The 21835-nt window shown below is 42.0% G+C and overlaps 1 long non-coding RNA gene across 1 annotated transcript in view; it reads left to right on the top strand.

The window, feature by feature from the left end:
* Positions 1–21071, top strand: part of LOC121142211 — a 65214-nt gene extending 44143 nt beyond the window's left edge. The window contains exon 3 of the long non-coding RNA XR_005879188.1: positions 18791–21071. This is a non-coding gene — a long non-coding RNA (uncharacterized LOC121142211). The remainder of the gene's footprint in view (positions 1–18790) is intronic.
* The last annotated feature ends 764 nt before the right edge of the window (positions 21072–21835 follow it).

Below are 21835 nucleotides of genomic sequence, written 5' to 3'. Positions count from 1 at the left end.
GGAAGCAATTTCTATTGGGATTCTTACGGGGATACTAATCCGTTCATGAAAGCTTAACCCTTGCTATATTTTGTATGTGGCTCATGCCCAGAATTCATACTGAAGTTTGTTTGTCAATGTAGTGGCATTGGGAGGTTGGGTCTAAGTGAAGGATTAATGTCTTTGTTAAGGCCTGGATTATTTTTTCATCAGGTTAGTTCTCATAAGACCAGGTTTTTATGATGCTGGTGAGCTTATTTGTCCTCCCCTCCCCTTTTGGGACCAACTACTCCCTCCTAATGCTCTCTACCTGTGTGAGACAGCATAGGGATCTCATCAGAACCTGGGTTGTGCTTTCAGACTTCAGGTCTGTGAGTGAAGGTGAAGTCCTTTAATGTCTCAGATGTTCTATTAAAGCCCCCATAACCACATCTGAATCTAGTTACAACCCAAATGTCCCTGATACCATCACACTGTGAGGTGAAATGTCAGTGAGTTCATGGGGGCCACAGAAACATTAAGTCCATGACAAGCATCCTTCAGAAAAATTCAAAGTCCTGGCAAAACATTATAACTGTTCTGCTTTCTGTAACTATGATGTGATAAATAAAAAATAAGAATTAATATGTTATCTGCCACACATACAGATACACACACATACACACACACACACACACACACAGACACACACATTACTGGAATTTTTTGCCTTTCTTAAAAGAAACACTATATGAAACCAAAGATAGTATTTTTAAATTGAGATGTAATTAGCACAACAGGAAATCCACCATTCTGAAGTGTTCAATTTAGTGGTTTTTAGTGTACTTACTATGTTGCACAATCATTACCACTAACTCCAGAATATTTTTATCCTTCTAAAGAGAAACCTCATACTTTCCCATTCCTCTTCTCATTCTCTGTCAACCATCAGTCTGCTTTCCATCTCTACAGATGTGTTTATTCTAGACATTTCAGTTTGATGTAGTCATACAGTATGTGGTCTGTTGTGTCTAGCTTCTTTCACTCAGCATGTTTAAGAGTCTTTCTATGACTCAACATGCATCAGGACTCCACTGCTTTTTATGCTGAGTCACATTATGCTGTGTGGATATTCTACAGTTTGCTTTTCCATTAATCAATTGGTGGCCATTGGTAGTATCTTCACCTTGGGGCTGTTGTGAATTCGGTGTGCATTTGTGTATGTATCTCTATATGCACATGTGGTTTCATTCTCTTGGATACATGCTTAGGAGTAGATCAGTGGCATCACACCACATATAACTCTAAACTTCAACTTGTGGGGGAATTGCCAAATCATTTTCTTCAGTGGCACACCATTTTGCATTCAAGATGAATATTTTCAGTCTATTATTTAATTCTATCAATTGAACCAAAATTAAACATCAAAATGTGTAGAAAATTGAGACTTGAAAAATTTTTCCTTACTATATTCAAGTATCTGCTCTTTACTTATTCTTGCCTGTTATTGTATTTTCATTGTAAGCTCTGGTCTAGTGGGCTGTTGAGTCCATTAGCTGTACTCTTTCATTTATTCTTCCCTCTTAGAACTGATCCCTGACTCTAAGCTGGACACTTCACTGCCCAAAACAAAAATGACATTTTCCCATCTCCCATTAAGCTCTTATGGCCATTGCCTATGTTGTGGTAGATGGGGTAGGAGTAGAAATCTAGAATATGACTTTCTAGAAATCCTCTCAAAGAGAGGAAGCCTGCCCCTTTTTTCTTCCCCATCTTCTGCTGTCTGGAATACAAATGTAATGGTTGAGCTCAGGCAGCAATGCTGGATCAGATGGTAGACTACACAATAAGGAAGGCAGAGCAAGAAATGGAAGCTATTTGGAAATCATTAACCTTACATAACCTAAACTAATTACAGATTGTCTGGTTGAAATAAATTTGTATCTCATTTTAATCTATAGTTATTAGGACTTTTTTGGTCATGTCAGTTGAATTTAACTTCGAATGACTAAGTGCTTAAAGAGTAATGTCAGAAGCACAAACCATCATGTTTCTTCTGGACTTGTAACATTACCAACTGTGTGGTCACACACCTATCTATACCTTGTCTCTCTTTAACTTGCCCTCCATATGGTACTCAGAGGGATCTTTTTAACCTGATTCTGCCTGCAAAGTGACAATGTTGTTTCATTCATCTTGACATAAAGTGCAAGGTTCTCCAAGGCCTTTGCAGTATGGGCTGAGCTCACCCTATTCTACTGTCCTGTTCAGCTTCACTGAGGTTGGGCTCCTTTATAGGTCACACCGTATCCTGCGACAAGCTTTGTGCATATTTCAGCTGAAGAAAATGCTCTCCTGTATCCCACACCCACTTTGCTCTTGGTCACACCTAAGCTCTAATGGAACCTTTCTCGGATCATCCTTCTTTGTGTCTGTTTTTCCACCACATGTGTCCTAGATTCTGCTCACCGTTTACTATAAAGGGTCTGGCATATGGCAGAGGTTCATGTAGAAATGCTAGCATCCTGTTGTCCAAATCCATTTTCTGTTACTATGGCAAAATACCTGAACATTCCCCTTGGCTGGCACATCCATCGCCAAGCTAGGAAGCTAGGAAGGCCTTGGTGAGGGCAAAAACCAGAAGCCAGTACTAGTTACTGCTTACCAGCAAAAATGAACATTCTCCTATTTGTTCTTTCCTGGGGTGGTGTGGACAGCCAGCAAGTGGGATCTGATGATAGGGGGACTCAGGCCTAGGACAAGGCAGAAGACAATGAGGCTCAAGAGGTCTTAGACTTTCTGGGATTGTTACCTATTTCTTCTGCTTCTCCTCTCTCCATCCCACCACTGAAGTTTGGAATCAATGACTTGTTTTGCATTTGCAGGCTCAGGGACTACAGGAATCCCACTAAGACAAACTGCAATGCAGATATAGACTTTAGAGTTTTGAGTTGGTGCTCAAGCGATTGAGACTTTTGGGGCTGATAGGGAGGAATGAACATGTTTTCTACTGTGAGAAGGATGTGGGTTTGGGGGTGCCAAATGCTATGATTTATATATGGTTCACTTCCTCCAAAACTTGTGTGGAAATTTAGTTACAGAGGTAACAGTGCTGAGCACTGGTGGGCCCTAAGTTATTCCTGGAAGAGGAATCTTCTCATTAGGGCTACGTCCTCATGACGGGACTCATTCCATTCTAGCAGAAGGGGCTGGTTGGCATGGAAGGCATAGATGGCAAGAGGAGATTGATGAGAGGGAGCTCGGTTTCCTCTGGTTCTTCTTGCTTCTGCCACCACAGACCCTTCCTCTCTTCCATCGTGGTGTGAGGCAGCAGCAGGCCCTTATCAGAAGCTGGGCTGTCACCAACACCTTGCTTTTAGACTTCCCACCCCCAAGAGCTGTGAACTAAGCACAGCTTAGTTTTTATTCTTCATAAACTATTAAGTCTCGGGTTTCTGCCTTGAGTTCCTACCCTGACTTCCTGGAATGACTGACTTGGAAGCATATCAGCTCCCCAAGCTGCTCTTGGTTAAAAGTTTTATCAAGGCAATAGTAAACAAATGTAGGAGACCTTTCTTACTCCCTAAATGACGTAGGTTTATTTCCCTCCCTTTATCCCTCCCACCAAACATAAAATATTACCACTGCCTCCCAAAAGAAAACTAGAAAATGAAACCAACCTGACATCTGGGCCAGCCTGCCTCCAGCCTTGTGGGTACCTAAGAACTCTACAAAAGGGTCTTCATTCAACTCCTTGATTTGGGGTGGAGCTTAAATTAGCACTTATTTTGGAAATGAGAGATGGGATTCCTTTTACAAGTGCATGTGAGTCCTGAGGATGTGACCATTGGCCTATGTAGACTCTTGGTAGGGCATCACTTTGTGTGGTTCACAACCATCTTCAGCTTCCAAAAAAATTCAAATAATCACAGTAAAATAACAAAGAGTATAGGAGGCCTGCTTGCTGCCCAGAAAAAAAATCTTATGCAGCTTTCTGATGACACATGTTGAAATCTTCATTCCCTCATAAAGTTTGCAGTTGCTCCAGCACAACATGGGGCCAGGCTCACTCCCTCTGGAGACTTAGATAAACACTCAAGTTCCTTAGGTGAACAAATGGCCAGATTTGCTTCCTACCAGATGATTCCCAGCCGCCAGCATGTCCTGCCTCCCACCTCCTGGCCTGCAGCTGGGCTGTCCACTCTTGAGCCTCACCCTTGGCAGCTCTCCCAAGAAGACTAAAACTGACGATGGAATTTAACCAGGCATGTTAGCTCATGCTGGTAATCATGGCACGTGGAAGACCAAGGTCGGGGGGATCATTGTGAGTTTGAGGCCAGTCTGCATTTATATGGGAGATGCTGTCCCAGAAAGGAAAAAAAATTAAAGATGGAAAATAAGATTAGAAGGCACATAATAAGAGCCCGCTGACCACTTCAAAAGATGAATGGACAAAGGAATAAAAGACTGAATCAATTTTACTAATAGTTAGAAACCTATATGGAGGGTTTTCAGTGTAGAGTTGGCAGGTTCACACTGTGTACTTCAGACTGGGGACTTAAGGGTTCCAGGCCATAGGCATCTGCTGGTGTGCCTCACAGGAAGCTCCCACACTCCTTACTGAGCACACATACACACACACACACACACACACACACACACACACACACACACACACACACAGGATCAAGATCTCTGGGGTTTTGACTTTTGCTAACTATTCAGGCAGTTTCTCAGGTTAACAAAGATTGGACAGAAGTCTCACTGCAGGCACCTGTGCCTGAGGAATTCTGAACAAAAGCCCACAGGTCAAGAAGCTTTGCCACTGACATTAATGTTAAGCGGCTCCTTTAGGGGACAGTGGCCTGGGAGAAAGATTAACAAATGCTCCCTTTGGTTTGTGGGCTGCACTAAAACAAGAAAAGTCTGAAAGTGTCCAAGGACTCAGGAGAGCAAGCTCCTGGAACATGCTCCCTCTGCTCTCCCATGAAAGAGCTAGTGCCCATTACTACCCAGAGGAAGGTGTATCAATACAGGATCAATAGGGCTGGGTTAGCAGTAATTTCCCCGAACAAGCCTAAGAGCTTCATTTCCTCCAGATTGTAAGCACCAGGAGGTAGAGATGAAGATGGGAAGCCGGAAGGAGAAGATCAGGTGGCCCAAGACTCACCTGATCTCAGAAACAAAACAAAACACCAAACAGAAGAAAGCAGGAGCTCTTTCCTCAACAATTACTTCTTTGAAAACACCAAGTGTGATCTATAGACCACGTGCCAGGCCCACGCAATATTGGGTGGAGTTGGAAAGGTTGGAGGGTGATTCCATAAGAAATATTGCATGTCTGCCAAAAACCAACCAACCAACCAACCAACCAGACAACCATTAACGTTACTCAGTGAAACTGTATCAGAAAGGGTTGGTATGTACCTCAGTTGGTAGAGTGCTTGCATCAGACTGTACAGACCCTGGCGAGAAGTGGAGGCAATGGTGTGTGTGTGTGTGTGTGTGTGTGTGTGTGTGTAGTTCAAGGTGATCATCGGCTACACAGAGAATTAGAAACAAGAGTGGGTTACATTATTTTGGAATGTCTCAGAACAACAACAAAACATAAACCAAAGAAACAAAAAACTGCCCAAGGTAAAACTTGGTTCTAATAATTTGCCTATGTGAACAAAAACTCATTGGTCTGATGAACCAGCTTGCCTCTGTTTTTAGGTATAAAAGCCATCTTACAGTAAAGACAAACTAGGTTCATTCCTGTTTATGATTAAATCTGTTTCTCAAGGATTGGACTATGTCCCACCTTGCCTCACAAATGGTTTGGTACTGCATGTTCCAGAAAATGGCAACGGTGTCTTTGTTTCAAAAATTATTATAACCATCTTGCAATCTTACCTTTGTTTCAAAAGATTGTTATAGCTCGTTGATGATCACCTTGAAGTCGTGTCTTGCAACTGTGGCTTCCTCTTCCTGGATGTCTGCTGCAACCTGACATAGCTCCCTGACAAAGTTCTCCTATTAGCTAACCCCTCCCCCGGTGCTGCCCATAATAAAGCACTAGGTTCCGGGCTGTTTCATAGCTGGTGCTTCCCTATCAGAGTGAGCACAATTCACTTGATCCCAGCTCTTCTATTAGTGTGCCTGTCTTTTATTCTTTCTGTACCTCAGTTATGTTTTCATAGCCAAGTTGTGCAGGACTCAGTGGACAGCAATGGGGTAAATAAGCAAGTATTTTGATATGCAAAGCATAAGGTTGCTCTATGGCCTAAAGGCCAGTGAGGGTGGAATGGGCTATCACGGTGCTTATGGAACATTCTCTATTTATTTGTAAGATGGCTTTTTCTGATAGACCCAAGAGGATCATACTTTATCTCTACATGACCTTTCTATCTACATGACTGACAGATAAGAACCACTCTTTAAGTTTTTTTGAGTGAATCAATAAAGTAATGATGAAGTAGGGTGGAGTGAAGTTGGGTCCAGCCAGAGTGAGACTAGCCTGCATAATGATCTAATTGCCTTGAAATCAAGCAGAGGCTTTATGGATGGCTGCCAAGAAACAATAGCTTTCAGAGCTAAGAATTGACAAGCAGCAAGAATCCTTCCTAGCCCTGCAGGTCCTTAAACACAATATGGTAGCACATGGAATACATAGAAGGGTGGTTGGTAGGTCTCTGCATTTCATTTAACAGTCCAGTGCTAAGTATGAGTGCATATAATCCAGGAGACCATTTGGGGAAGGTATTGTTTTTGCTCCATAAAAAGCAAGTTGGCCTGTCTTTAAGAATATAATAAAGAATCAAGCCTATTAGTTGCTCCTTCATGGTGATATATATGCTTATAGTATGCCAAAGAGAAAACCTTAAGCTTCATCATAAAGGTTTGGTGAAGCATGTCTTTAATCCCAGAGCAGAAGCGGGGTGGGGTGGGGGCAGGGAAGGAGGCAGGGCAGAGGCAGAGGCAGGCTGATCTCCAGGAGGGCCAAGTCTACACAGTCAGTTATAGGTTGGTGAAGGCTACATAGTGAGACCTCATTTAAAAGTGTCCCATCTTGCCTTCCACAAATTCCTTCTCCCCAGAATAACCATGTGGCAGCTGCTGGCCTCATGTGTTGGGTTCAGAAGCTGACATTTAATCTGAGCCAAGTGTTCCCATCACCCCTTTCCATGTCCACAAAGGAAAGCATGAGCAAGTCTGAGATAAAACACCAAGTGCACTTCCCTGAGACCATCTTCAGAGCCTCAGACCTCTGGGTACACATCACCCAGGGGGAAGGGAAATAGATGCTAAATGCAAAGAAGCCAAGCCAGGAAATGGCTTAGTGAGCATGCATGAGTCCCTTCCTGTGGGTGTGTGGGACCAGTCTCCCGAGCCAGCTCCAATGAGTTTGTTATCTGCAACCAGAGTAACACCAATTCATCCATTTTGATGACTTTCAGGTAAGGTCGTTGCTATTCTTGGGATAAAAGATGGTTTTATCACATTTGCATGAGTTATCATTGTCTTTATGCAATCACTAGCATCCAGCTGCTGAGGCAAGTGGCTTCCCATGTAATTAAACTGCTTTTGATACCAAACACAAGCAGCTTGTTTTTGAGATGCAGGTTTGTTTGTTTGTTGTGGAAGATGCAGCTTTATTACTTATTCATTGCAATCTTTTTGATGGTTCGGAAATTCACTTTGGAGTTTTGGATGACTCTGTCTGCTTTAACATACTCCTAGACTGTGTCAATCAAATCACAGCCTCTCTCTTCTTTTTCTAAGATTTTGTCTTTCCCCAACCTCTGCAGCTGGTTCTGTCTCATATCAGCCAAAAAGACAAAGGAAAACCAGAAGTGGTGAAATAAATGATACCTAGGTGAGGGACATGAAGCTTTTTATAAAACGCTGCTAAGTTGATCTGTACAGTCAACTACTGAAGCTATCAGAAAAGCTAATTCTATGCTAATCTGGATAATGAAAATATTCTTTTCATCCCAAGGATGGTGTTTTTTTCTTTCTCTTTTTCTGCTTTTCATTTAACAGTCTAGAGCTGAGCACTCATGCACATGATTCAAGAGACCTTACTATCTTAGCTTGGTTTTCTGCTGCTGTGACAAACACCATGACCAAAAGCAAGCCAAGGAAGGAAAAGGTTTATTTTTATCTTGATTTCCAGTCCTTTATCCAGAAATCCAGGTAGAAGCTCAAGGCAGGAACCCAGGAAGAAGCTGAAGCAGAGACCATAGAGACCGCTTGCTGCTTGCTTCCGGGCTCTCATTCAGCTACCTTTGTGTACAGCCCAGGCCCACCTGCCTAGGGAATGGTACCATCCACAGTGGGCTGGACCCTCCTACATCAATCAGCAACCAAGAAAATGCCCCACAGACATGCCCACAGACCCGTGTGATAGAGCCAATTCTTCAGTCCTCTTCCTAAACGTCTTTTAGGTTTGCATCAACTTGACAGCTGAAGCCACCTATGACACATGTTCAAATAATCATGCTCACAAAACCAACAACGATCCAGTGTCTGGAAAGCTAAGGGTCTGATGTCTATGGCATCTTGAAGAGATGTGATTTGGGACTTAGAAAACTGTACCCAAGAATGTGCTGCTTTGAGATTCAAGCTTAGAGCACTCTGAGACCTCAAAATATGCCATCTGAAATAAGTTTACTTGGCATATTTCTACATGCCATTGCCGACCTTGGCAGTCACAGTTAACATTGGAGGACTGTTGCTTTGTCCAAGAGGTTTCCATTGATACAGGTGACATGGGCCAGATTGAGACCAATGGCAGATACCGGTGACTTCCTTCCCACCTGGGGTCCTGCTTTCTGACCAGGGAAGATCTTGTCATTGGAAGCAGAGAGGAGACTGGCACTTGTTCAGACTGGGATGGCCACAGGTGGCTGTTCCCTGGGAAATGTCACTGCTTAACAAGAAACCTTTATTTCTTGCTCTGCACCCCTCCTGGGCCTCCACAGCTTGCTCAACCCCTTTTTGCAGAAGCCCAGGCCCATTCCTTTCTTCAGCTCTGCAAAAGTTCACACATCCTACCCTTCCTTTGAGTTTCTTGTCTTACATAAAGGCGGGAACTTCTAGAAGACATTCAGTTTCTAGACTCCTCTTTTAAATGTCTCCAATCAGGGAGAGGTAGACTACACCACTTGTAGAGTCCAGACAAACTCTCAGTCTGTTGTCTATTCCCTGGCCTTATTTATCACCTCCAAAACAATTTACTCATTCTTTAATGTGGCCTGCACCCCTCACTATCCTTCTTCTTACCAAGAGGACAGCTTGAAGGAGTTTGGTAGAGCTTTGGTAACCTTCCACTTCTTCCTGGGCTACTTGGTACTTGTTTTCCTTTGATGACCTCATATACATGCTGAGTTTATCTCTATTCCTTTCCCCTGCTTTGCACTCTGTGTTGGATTTGTTTCCTCACTAGTTTCTAGAGATGAATGCATACTAGGGAAACTCTCCCCCACTGAGCTGGGACCCTGATCTTTTTATTTTGTATATGAGACATGGTCTCACTAAGTTGACCCTCCTGACCTTGAACTCATTCTGTAGCCCAGTCTAGCCTTGAATTTTTTTCCCAGCAAGGAAGAAGTTTTCTGGTCACTTTGAGATTTATTTCTCTATATCCTGCCTCCAATAAGTGTGGTATGTTTAACGATAGAGTCTTGCCCCGTGGTTATGGAGGCAACTGCGCTGGTTGGTTTTGTTGACTTGGCATAAGCCAAGAATTATCAAGGATGAGAAGCATCAAGTGAGCAAATGCCTCCATCAGATAACCTGTGGCAAGACTGTAGGGGCATTTTCTTAACTAGTGATTGATGTGAGAGGGCCCAAACCCCTGTGGGTGGTACCAGCCTTGGGCAGGTGGTCCTGCATTGTATGAGAAGCCAGGCTGAGCAATCTACTGAGAGTAAGCCAATTAGCTGCACTCCTCCATGGCCCCTGCTTCCGTTTCTGCCTCCAGCTTCCTGCCTTGGTGAACTCCAGTTCCTTTAGTGGTGAACTGTGATATTGAAGTTAGAGCCAAATGAACCCTTTCCTCCTTGCGTTGTTTTTGGTCATGGTGACTTATCAAAACAATAGAAGACTGCAGCCAACAAAAATGACAATCTCCTGTGTTGTTTTGGAGGCCTCTTGTGCCTCTTGGACAATAACTCACAGAAAGATGTCTCACACCTGGCACAGTGCTTTTAATTTGAATAACTCATGTCTTCTGGTAGCTGCAGTGTCCACCAAAGCCGTATACCTCCATTCAAGCTCTGTTTTGCTTTATATTTCTGAGTTAGTTTACCATCTAGTGCATTTCCATCAGGCTTCCTCACACACACTTAATTTTGATGATCTCACTCTTACCTCCTCTTCTCCCGCCTCATCAAACTTATGTCTTCAACTTTTGATTCTGTTGCCTCAGCTGAGTACCAGAAATTATAGGCCTGCACCACGGAGCTCACCTTTTTCTCCCATTAATTTGTCTACTAACACTGATTATCGGAACCAAGTACTGAACCACTGAGGGGAAAGAGGAGTTCTTTCACCCTGTGATGGTTTGAACTAAGACAGACATTGGTAGCAGGAACTGGGGTATTGTTGTGATAGGTCTGCCCATGTTTTCATAGGGAGGAATTTGGACTTTGGGGTTTTGTGTTAGAAAAGGAGTGGAATGCTTTAAGTGTTGCTTAATGGGCCAACTGGTAAAAGCATGGAAGACAATGTTGTTGAGGGTGATTTGAACTATGGAGGCCTGGATCAAGAGGTTTTGGAGGAGAAGAATGTTAGTATGTTGCCTACAGATCATTCTTGTGGTACTTTGGTGGAGAAGATGGCTGCTTTTTGCCCTTGTCCTAAGAGTCTACCCAAGGCTAAATTGAAGAAGTTTGGATTAATTCTGTTAGCAGAGGAAATCTCAAAATATCTTAGTATTGACTCTGTGTTATGGTTGTTACTGCTCACTCTTATGAAGATTTATAATGAAAAGGAGCAAGTAGAAATACAAAATGTATAGATTGAGAAGAAAAGGGGCCAAGAAATGGAATGGAGCTAAATTATTCTGTGTTCAAGGAGATAAACATTAAGAAACAGAATAAAGGGAGTGGTGACCTCAGGGCAAGACCTCACCCAGATAAGTTTCCAATTTGTAAAAAGGAATTAAAGAGCAGCTTAAGTCTAGGCTTTGTGGTATATAGCTTTAATCCCAGTACTCAGGGGACAGAGGCAAGCAGATCTCTGAGTTCAAGGCCAGCCTGGTCTACAGATGGAGTTCCATGACAGCCAAGCATAGGCAGTGAAGGAAACCATGGAAGACAGGAAGCTGGTGAGGATGTAATTGAATGAGGGGACCATGTTCCAGTCCCAGCAAGCAGAACTTGGCAGCTTTGGCTATGTGTTTCAGACTTTAGAGTTAAGGATAGAAGACAGGGATTATGGAATCTTCCTCCAAGACTAAGGAAAGTCCCTGAGGCCAGGTGTGTGGCAGGAGTGTCCCTGCACAGAGTCTTAGAAGGGCCATTGTGTAAAGCTGTGAAGGTATAGCCTGAATTTCCTTGGAGACCCCAAGATGTTAGAGATACCAGAGCTGTGGGATACCTGCTGAGGAGAGCTGCTAACAGGTAATGGAACCAGCCCAAGAGAAAGAAATGTTCTGCAGTCAACAAAGCTCAAAGAAAGGAGCTGGAGATCTGAAGAACACTTTGATATCAGACATGGAGATGCAGAGTTTGGAGTCTTCCCAGTTGGTTTTCCATCTTGCTTTGGTCCAGTATTTCCTCACTATCCTTTCCTTCCTTCATTTTGGAATGGTAATGTATATCCTGTGCTATTATATGTTGGAAGTATGTGATCTGTGTTTTGATTTTGATTTTTATAGGTGTTTGACTTTTAAATATTGTTGAGACCATGATAGACTATGAGGACTTTTGAAGTTGGACTAAATGCATTTTTCATTATATTATTACTATAAGCCTATGGGGGCCAGGGAGTGGAATGCAGAGGTTCGCATAGATATGGCCCTCATAGACTCATGTGTTTGAATGGCTGGCCATAGGGAATGCCACTATTAGGAGGTATGACCTTGTTGGAGAAGTGTATCACTGTGGGGTAGGTTTTGAAGTCTCATATGCTCAAGCTATGTCCAGTGGGGCACACAGTCTCCTTCTGCCAACTGCAGATCAAGATGTAGAACTCTCAACTCCTTCTCCAGCTCCACATCTTTCTGCATGCCACCATGCCCTACCATGATGATAATGGACTAAACCTCTGAAACTGTAAGCAAGTCCCAATGAAATGTTTTCCTTTATAGGAGTTACCGTGGACATGGTGTCTCTTCACAGCAATGGAAACCCTAACTAAGACCCTGGAGTGAGCAAAACTAGAAATATATTTTAGGATATGAACATGAAGGGCTTGTTAACTGTCAGATGGAAGAGGGTAGTAGCTTATTAGTAGTTTTATGGAGGGGTGTAGGGAGTGTGTGGTAGAGACATGAAGTGAACTCCCCAACAAAAGTTCATATCTTGGAAGCCCATTGCTCAACAGTGAATAAATCATGCCAGTTCTGACTTGACTACTATTAATCCTGTTAATCTTTGATGGAGTCATCATGACATTATGGGAGGCTGAATGTTCTTCAACCTTCTGCCTCTACCAGAAAACACCACCACCACCAACACACACACACACACACACACACACACACACACACACACACACACACACACCAGGAAACAGATTGGTAGAGAAATAAATTTCTTTTTTATAATTTAAATGTAATTCATTATTATTGCATATGTAGGTCTGATATGTATGTGTGTGAGGTCATGTATGCTATAGATATGTGCGAAAGTCAGAGTCAGTAGTACAGTAATTGGCTTTCTTTTTCCACAAGGGACATGGGGAACAAACTCAGGTTGTCAGGCTTGTGTGGTCCACTGAACCTTATTACCAGCCTGGGGAGTAAGTTTTTATTCAGGTCTGGGTTGGGATTCTTCTTTCTCAAAGAAAAAATATTCCACAGTTTCAAAACAAGAAGCACCTAGGGGGTTTTATGGAATGATAGGTGGAACATTCCTGCTCATTCCACTCTAGGTAGAGTCACTGAACTTCAGACTCATTCCCATCTTTTATTTTCTCACAATATTGTTATTGGTATCTCCTCACTATACGACTTATAGTATTGTTTCCAGTATACCACGTCCTTTGCCCATATTCTCCATCTCTCATCCCCTCTGTTTAGAGACTCTTAGGGGAAAACTCTTCAGATCTAAGCGCAGGCAAGGAGTCTCTGAAAAGGATTCCAATATCTCAGGAAACAATGCCAAGAGTTGATAAACGGGACTGCAAAAGCTAAAAAGATACTGCACAATAAAGGAAATGATGACATGAAGAGAGCCTCCTGGAGGGTGGAGAAACATTTACTAGCTATATATTTGACAGGATTAATATCTACATAAAAATAAAGCATATTAAACACCAAGAAGTCAAACAACCTAACCAACAAATGAGCTAACGAAACCAGACAGTTCTCAAAACACAAAGTACAGAGGACCAAGAAACATGAAATACATTCTTAGTCATCAGGGAAATGTCAAAAAACACAGTAGGACCCCATCTTATCTTAGAATGACTATCATTAGGAAAATAGCAGCAGATGCTGGTGAGGATGAGGGGAAAAGAAAATATTTTTTACGGGGGATGTAAATTGGTCCAGGCACTATGGAAATTAATAAGGATGGTCCTCGAAAAACTAAGAACAGAACTACCATATGACCCAGCTGCCCCACCTCTGGTGTATAGCTGGCTCCAGAACACTGTCATCATACTGTAGAGGAACCTGCACAGCCATGTTCATTGCTGCTCCATTCACAATAGCCAAGTTAGGGACTCAGCACAGGTGTCTGTCAACAGATGAATGAGTGCATAAAGAAAATGAGGTCTTAGGGAAAGGCACGGAGTTCAAGAAAGGCACAGAGTCAGATTATCCTTTAAGCTGAAAGTTTATTGAAGCTGACAGCATGGAAGGGTCTGAAATAAAGCTTTGCAGGCCTAAGGAAAACAAGGCTGTTCATCTAAGATCCCCTTATGGGGAAGGAGGGCTAGAGAGGGGATGTGCCAAGACAAAGTGAGTCTACAGTTGGTTGACATTACCAAATTAGGCTAAGAGGCACTGTGTTCTTTTCAGTTTAGGTTGAGGCAGGTGTTTGAAAGTCTCAAGGACATTTATGGGTAGGGGTAGTATGAAAAAGTCCACAGAACAATGGACTTAGTTAAACAGGACTTATGTAACATGACAGTGGTCAGCCTGCTTCTAGGCCTGGGCAGCCAGGGAGCGGGGTGTGTACTTAAGCCTGCCTGCAACCCTGTCTATTTAGTGCTGTGCCACCTGGAAGACCTGTTTCCAGGAAGGACATACTCTCTACTTGTATGACATGCTCATATGAGGGAAAAAGAAGGACAATTTTATAGGGAAAATCTTACAGATGGGAGTGTCAAGATCATTCTGGCTGCTTCCTCCTGAACTAGGGTGTGACTTGTTTAAGAACCTCTCTCCACCTTCCCATCATCCTCCAGTTTTGTAGCAGATAGTCAAGTGACACCTTTGGGTTGGAGGTTGGTAATTGACATTATTGACATGAGTCTGTGTGGCATGCTGGACAGTAGTATGGATAAATCAGATTTGCTGGTGGACTAGAGTGAAAACTAGGAATCAAAATGGCTGCAGGACCATGCATCAGCTCCTCCCCCACCATTCTGGGCACTCTCTCTGGACCACAAGGCAAAATAAACTCTTCGTTCCATATGCTGATTTTGGTCATGGTGTCTTATCATAGCTACAGAAAATACCTAACACGGGGAGGGAGAAGGCAGAGGCCTTTTACTTCTGATGGAGTTTATCTTTTCCTTTGAAAGCATCAAGTCTGAACTCCTGTGTTCTGTTAACATTAATTCAGCAAGTTTGAAGAATTGATGCTCAAAAGGGAGGAAGAGGTGTCACACACGTTCTCATTATGATTTAGAGTGACATGTGGAAAGGACAGGCTGTGATAGAGTAGGTGAAAGAAAGGAATGAGAAGTGGCTGGATGTCATTTATGTTGAAAGTCAAAGCTTATCGAAGGAAAGACAGGTCAGTTCCCTCCTGGTAGGACACCATTATTTGTCACAAATTTGTTTTTAGTCTGTTATAACAACATGACATTATTGGGAGCTAGCACCTGATTGGTGAAAGTACGACACTAAGGGTGTGTCCTGGGAAGGTATGCCATGTTCCTGCCCCTCCTACTTTTTGACTACTGTGTCATCAGTAAGCACCTTGCTCCATGACATAGTCTTACATCCCTGAAGGCCTCATCACAGGCCCGTATAATAGAACCAACTGACTATGGCCTGAACCTACAGTGACACTTAAAACATTTTTATTAAGAAGCACAGATTCCTCATAATGGACTTACAAAGTAACTAAATACTGGGTAAAAGCTTGACATCACTGTTCTTGTTTTCCATCTGTCTCCATCCGTTTAGTCACTGACTTACTGCTAGCATGCTTGCTCAAGCAGTGTGTATCCAGAAACCAAATGGTACCTATCCCATTACCTGTTGAACTTAAAGGCACAAAGATAAGACCAACTGAGACAGCTTATGGTCAGTGTCTTGTTTTTTGTTGTTGTTGTTGTTGTTGTTTTGTTTTGGTTTTTTTTTCTAGACAGTGTTTCTCTGTGGCTTTGTAGGCTGTCCTGGAACTAGCTCTTGTAGAACAGGCTAGTCTCAAACTCACACAGATCCACCTGCCTCTGCCTCCCAAGTTCTGGGATTAAATTTGTGCAGCACCATCACTGCCTGGCTGGTCAGGGTCTTATAATGTCCTATTCCAAATCTTCCGAAGGTCCCCAAAGATCTCCAGACATTGTTCCAAACTTGTACTTACTCTGGATTTCACGATCAGCAACATCTCTCAGGACAGACTGCCCCCGGATGAAATCAGCCATCCACAACAGTGCGACTTTGACTGTATCCTAGAGCACAAATAATCTCCTGAGAATCACTTTGCCCCTGGAAGCATTAATTGTTTCTTTGACGATCTTGCAGAACCCATATTCAAAGATCAACTGGACCACATCCTCACTAGACCCACCTAACTCGGCATAATTCTCATCCCTGGTCCAATTCTTCCTCTTTGTAAGCCCAGAGCTCATGCCAGTATCCTGAAGATGGACTTGGGATGACGGGAGCCTTTGTCTGCTCCCCCTCCCTGTGCACATGGCCAGCTCTCCCCCTCTCTGTTTTTCATCATCGCTTCTTTAATCTGTGTACTAAGGGTGAGTGGCCAAGTATAGTTTAGGATTTTGCCCTAAAATTCTGTTACAAAAAACTCTAAAACTGTGAAATAAATCTTTCTTCCTTTTAAGATGTTCTTTCTGGTTTTTCCATAGTGAAGAGAAAGCTGGCTGTCACACAGAATGCGAAAAGTTTAGATTTCTAGGGTATTTTCCTCAGTATCCAGTCGTGGGATGACACAGCACAGAGAAGGCCAGGACTGGGGTTTGGATTTACAACAGAGGGACAATAATTCCAGCTTCCTCCATACTCCCAGGTTCTTTTTGAAAACTCCAATGCAAAGTTAACAATTGACATAAGGCAGATTAGCAGAAGGAAACGATTTAGAAGCAAACGTAGCAAAGTTTGTGTCAAGTCAGAGTTTATAGGGGAAAAACAATGACCAGAAAACCAAATGTTCTCCTAATGAGTTTCTTGGAAACCTTTATGAAGATTAAACAACAGCTAATGAAACGTGTGAAAAATAAAACAGTATAAATGTGGAAAAGCGTAAACTCTTCCTAGAGGTAGGATATTAGCCCTCTCCTCAGAGTATGCTGTTCTCCTCTGTAAGAAAGTATTCTAGGGATAAAAATTGGCTATTTGGGGTCTTTTTTACAACCAGGTATGGTTTATGGGAAGTCAAGGGTCACAGGGCTGGGCAGAGCCTGTTAGGACTGAGGAGATGACTTCTGTTTCAAGTACAATAGGCAAGAGGACAGCTCTGTGCCCCTTGGGCCTGATCCAAACTTGCCAAGATGACTGTGGGTGGAGAGATGCCCAGTCACTGAGGATGCACTGCAGGATGAAGGTTGAATGGTTCTTGTAAATTAACTGTGGACTATGGAAAGTTAGATAGAGTAGTGTGCCCCATCCATGATGTTATATTCAACATTTTTCTTTTAGTGAAGTAATTGATGCAAATAATGATATGTTTTCTTATTACATAGAACCTTGCTAATATTTGTTTATTAATATCCTCTTAGACATCCAAGAGTGATTGGCACTGACTTGGAATGAATAGTGATTGCAATTTGGAGATACTTTTAACCTTTTGTAAAAGGGTTTTCACTATATTATGCAAAGGACTGAGTATTATACAGATTTGGAAATTAATATTGAATAATAGCAAAAACAGAAGTTAAAGCAGTGGTTTTGAACCTGTGACTCATGGCACCTTTAGTTGTCAAATGACCCTTTTACAGGGGTTGTCTAAGATGATCAGAAAACATAGATATTTACATTATGATTCACAACAGTCACAAAATTATAGTTATGGAAGTAGCAGTGAAAATAATTTCATGGTTGGGTGTTATCACAACACAAGGAACTGTATTAAAGGGTCTCAGTATTAGGAAGGTTGAGAACAACTGTACAAGATTGTTGAACGAAAATTCTAGTACCAGAATTGGGCTACCTCCCTATGAATCATTGGCTGGGGTGGGGGTGTCCTTGAACTACAAGGCCATTGCCATTGCTATTGGTTGCATGATAAAACTAGATGCTAAATCTTTATTGCTGAATATATCATATTTTATTTGTAACATGTAGAAATCATACTGGGACTGAGAAGAAAGCTCTTCCTCTATTTAATAGTGGAAGACAACATGTGAGAGATGAGAGAAAATTGTCACCAGTAATCCTCTGTGACGATGGAAACTTGTATGCTACATTACGAACATTATCTGTCAAGACTGGTCTACTGATGCAATAGTGCTATAACTGCTAAGGGTGAAACCAATTGTCTTTCAGTTGGATTTAATGCCTACTCTATAGGAAGAACTCACATCTAGTCTGTAAGCCAGGGCAAAAGCTTATAGCTTGGAAGTTCATAGGCCACACCAAGAGAAACAACTATTATCATTTTGACATATAGATTTGATATATTCATCAAATTGCCTTCTAAAACATTTGTGTTTATACCCATAAATTATTGTTGTTGGGATTTTCATTCATGGAGAGAAGGTTGCTGTGGAATATTATTTTAAGATGTGTTGCATTTGTTTATGTTGTGTGATATTTGTTTAGTGATGCAAAGAAGTGTTGCATTTTTTATATTGCATTTATATAACTGTGAAGCTATGTTACTTTGTCTGAATGACCAATAGCAAGGCAGGAGACAAAACTAGGTGGGGTTTGCATGCAGAGAGAATAAACAGAAGTAGAAATCAGGGAAGAGAAGATTGAGGAGCAAGAAAAAACGAGGAGAGGATGACATCAGGGACTACCACCCAACTACACAGCAAGTCACAGAGTAAGAAGTAATGAAAGGTATATAAAAGATAAAAACACAAAGGCAAAAGATAGATGGGATAATTTAAGAAAAGCAGATTAGAAATAAGCCAAGCTAAGGCCAGGCATTCATAAGAAAGAATAAGTCTCACAGACTAGAAATAAGCCAAGCTAAGATCAGGCATTCATAAGAAAGAATGTCTCTGTGTATTTATTTGGGAGCTGGGTAGCAGGCCCCCAAATAGTAAAGAGTAAAAACCAATCAACTACAGAAGGTTCTTTTTTCCCCTGCAGGTACTGATAACTACTCCAGTTTCCAAGACTAAATAACTGATGCAGGAGCATAGTGGCCCAATGTTCAGCCATAAATTGAAGACAATAATCAGATATCCATGTCATTCCTTCCAAAGCTCTATAAACACCACAGAAGAGGATGTGGAAAGAAGATAAGAATGAGAAGAGAAGTGAACTATCGTGCAGTTGTTTCCACCAAATGGAATCATTTCTTCCTTGAGAGAAAAGGAAGCAGTTTAGGACTCTGGAAGTAAACCAATTCACAAGGCCCAGGAAGTTCCTGAAACTTGCAAGAAACACAAGATCCCTCCTTAAAATTATAAAAATGGTGACTGTTGTTGCAGAAAGAGACTGAAGTTGAATAAATGACTGCAAGTTAGTCAGAGCTCCAAGATACACCCTTGATGAGTAATCACCCATACTGGCTTGGGTTGTTGGCTCATGAAACTGCCTTTAAATCACCAATGCTCCTGTAAGTAACCCTTACAAATGCCCTTGTAAGTAGCTACAATAAGCATACAAGTTCACTAGGCTAGACATAGATGGAACCATTTCTTTGGTCTGTAATTAGATACCTATCTGTGGTGAATAGATGTTTTTTGCATAGCTCTGTAGGGCAAGTCATGTAACAGGGTCATTTTTCCTTTCCTATGGTCAAAATGTCATTTTCAAATGTTAATAGCAGGCCTCTCAGGGGTTGCAGAGATGTCTCAGTGGTTAAGAGGATAAACATCCATGTTAGATGGTTCACAATTACCTGTAACTCCAGTCCTAGAGGATCTTATGCCCTTTTGTGACCTCCACACACTCAATACACACATACACACACACACAAACACACAAATAAAAATAAAATCTTAAAAAAAAACAGGTCTTCTATAGAATGTGTACACATCAAAGAGCTGTACATCAATTGATGAGGAAGAAGCAAAATATAATACTTCTTCAAAGAATCTAGCATGCACAGAGATATTGACAGCCAGAAAACAGTAGTAATGAAGTAAGAAACAAAACTAATTAGTGATCTGGTCAATAAAAGTATAACCTTTGAAAAGTATGATTTCTTGAGTGAAATATTCTTTGTATGAAACAAAATAATTGCATTGTAGTCCAATAAGAATAACAATTTATAAAATCTAATCAGTAGTAAACAGTGATTCTAATACTTATATATGCCTCCAGAAATGAGCTCATCCTTGGGTGGACCGTAGAGATGCTGTTCCAGGCTAACACCCACAAGGCATGTGGTCATTCTGTTTCTTACTTCCAAGTTGTTGGTCTTTTCCCCCTAATGCTATAATAAACAAATGGTCTCAAGCACCAACTCACAGAAGTCCATTCCACTTCACTGTTCAGAGGACTCTTAGATTCCTTCCGTCTTTACTCTGCTTCTCCGCCTATGTTGGTTAATGTTATGTACCTACCTGGCCAATTTCTGGCAACCATGAATCTAGGTGCTTGTGGAAAAGTACTTTGTGAATGTGCTTAAACTTCCCAGCCAGTAGACATCAACAGCCTAAAGGACTGGAAAGTCTTCAGGCCCTGAGAGCAGAACTGAAATTCCTTGGAGGGAGAAGTAAATCTGCCTTAAGTCACAGCACCAGCTCCAGATGGAGCCTGCAGCCTGCTGGCCGTCCCAATAGATTTCAGACTTTCTGGCTCCCTCAGACACATGCACCAATTCCCGGAAATAAATCTCCAAAGACAACCCCCCCACTAGTTCTATTTCTATCCAGAGAGCTTGACTAATGTACTGCTCTTGTGAATACTATACCCCTCCCTCCAGCCAGCCCTCTGCTTCCAGTGGTACAGTCCTCATGCTGGGCACCATTTCACCTCAGTGACCCATTGGTGGTGTCTCTAACCTTAAAAGATGTCTGGTGACAAGGGAGGCTAATACAGCAGAGTAGGGAAGGGACTCCTAGATATTGTTGTTGCTGTTGACTTCTCCTAACACTACTCATAATTTCCTTGATTCTAACTAAACTGCTACCATATTAGATCCATCTTCTCCTCACCTCTGTACCACAGCACTTTCTTTGGATCTCAGACATTTGATCTTCAATCTCATTTAACTGCCAAAAGGAAGCTTAAAATAGCCACCACTCAATGATACAAAGAATATGAATTTCATGGGGAGAAGTATTTTTATCTGTTGTACTTCCTGATAATACCAAGAATGATGGCAGGCAGTAAGGTAGTCAGTACACATTTGTTGACTGGATAAATGGAGTTAATGACAAGAATACAAAGCCTTCTTTTCTCAATGACTTTGATTCCAAATTATCACCTATGTGCATGACTGAAAGTCATTAAAGTCTTTGTTTTAAAATAAAATGTCCTATATCTTTTACTGGGGCAGTCTTAGAGGTCAACTTATTTTGTCTTAATCTTGAGTATTCAAACACTAGAACAGCCATTGCAGGGAAGGTACTTTGTAGGTATGATTGAAGTCTAGTATCAGTTGACTTTGTACAGGGGATGGTTCTACAGATAATCTGGGCATCTGGTTCAGTTATTTGAAAGTCTGTAAGGTAGTGTCTTAATTAGAGTTTGTAATGTGTGAAGAGACACTATGACCATGACAGCTCTTATAAAGGAAAACATTTAACCAGGGCTGGCTTACAGCTCAGAGGTTTAGCCCATTGTCATCATGGCAGCAAGGATGGCGGCACACAGGCAGACAGTGCTGGAGAGGTAGCTGAGGGTTCTACATATGGATGGGTAGGTAGTGAGACGAGAGAATGACACTGAAACCTCAAAGCCCACCTCCACTTCCTCCAACAAGGACAGACTTCCTAATTCTGCCACTTCCCTATGGGCCTATGGGGGGCCATTTTCATTCAAACCACCACAGGTAGTATGGAGGCTTCTCTCAGAAGAATTTCCACCTGTGGACTGCAGGTCCAGCCCATACCTGGGAGTTGCAGGTTGCAGGCTGATAGCCTGTTCTGACAAGTACAGTTTCACTCAGCCAGCTTCAACTGCACAAGCTGACTTCACCTTGTACGAAATCTCTCCTTCTATTTCTTCTCCTCATCCTTT

The sequence above is a fragment of the Mesocricetus auratus genome, unplaced genomic scaffold (genome assembly GCF_017639785.1).
Source record: "Mesocricetus auratus isolate SY011 unplaced genomic scaffold, BCM_Maur_2.0 Super-Scaffold_100009, whole genome shotgun sequence".
NCBI lineage: Eukaryota > Metazoa > Chordata > Mammalia > Rodentia > Cricetidae > Mesocricetus > Mesocricetus auratus.
The sequence above is the reverse complement of the archived record's forward strand: the minus strand, read 5'-3'. Positions and strand labels throughout refer to the sequence as shown.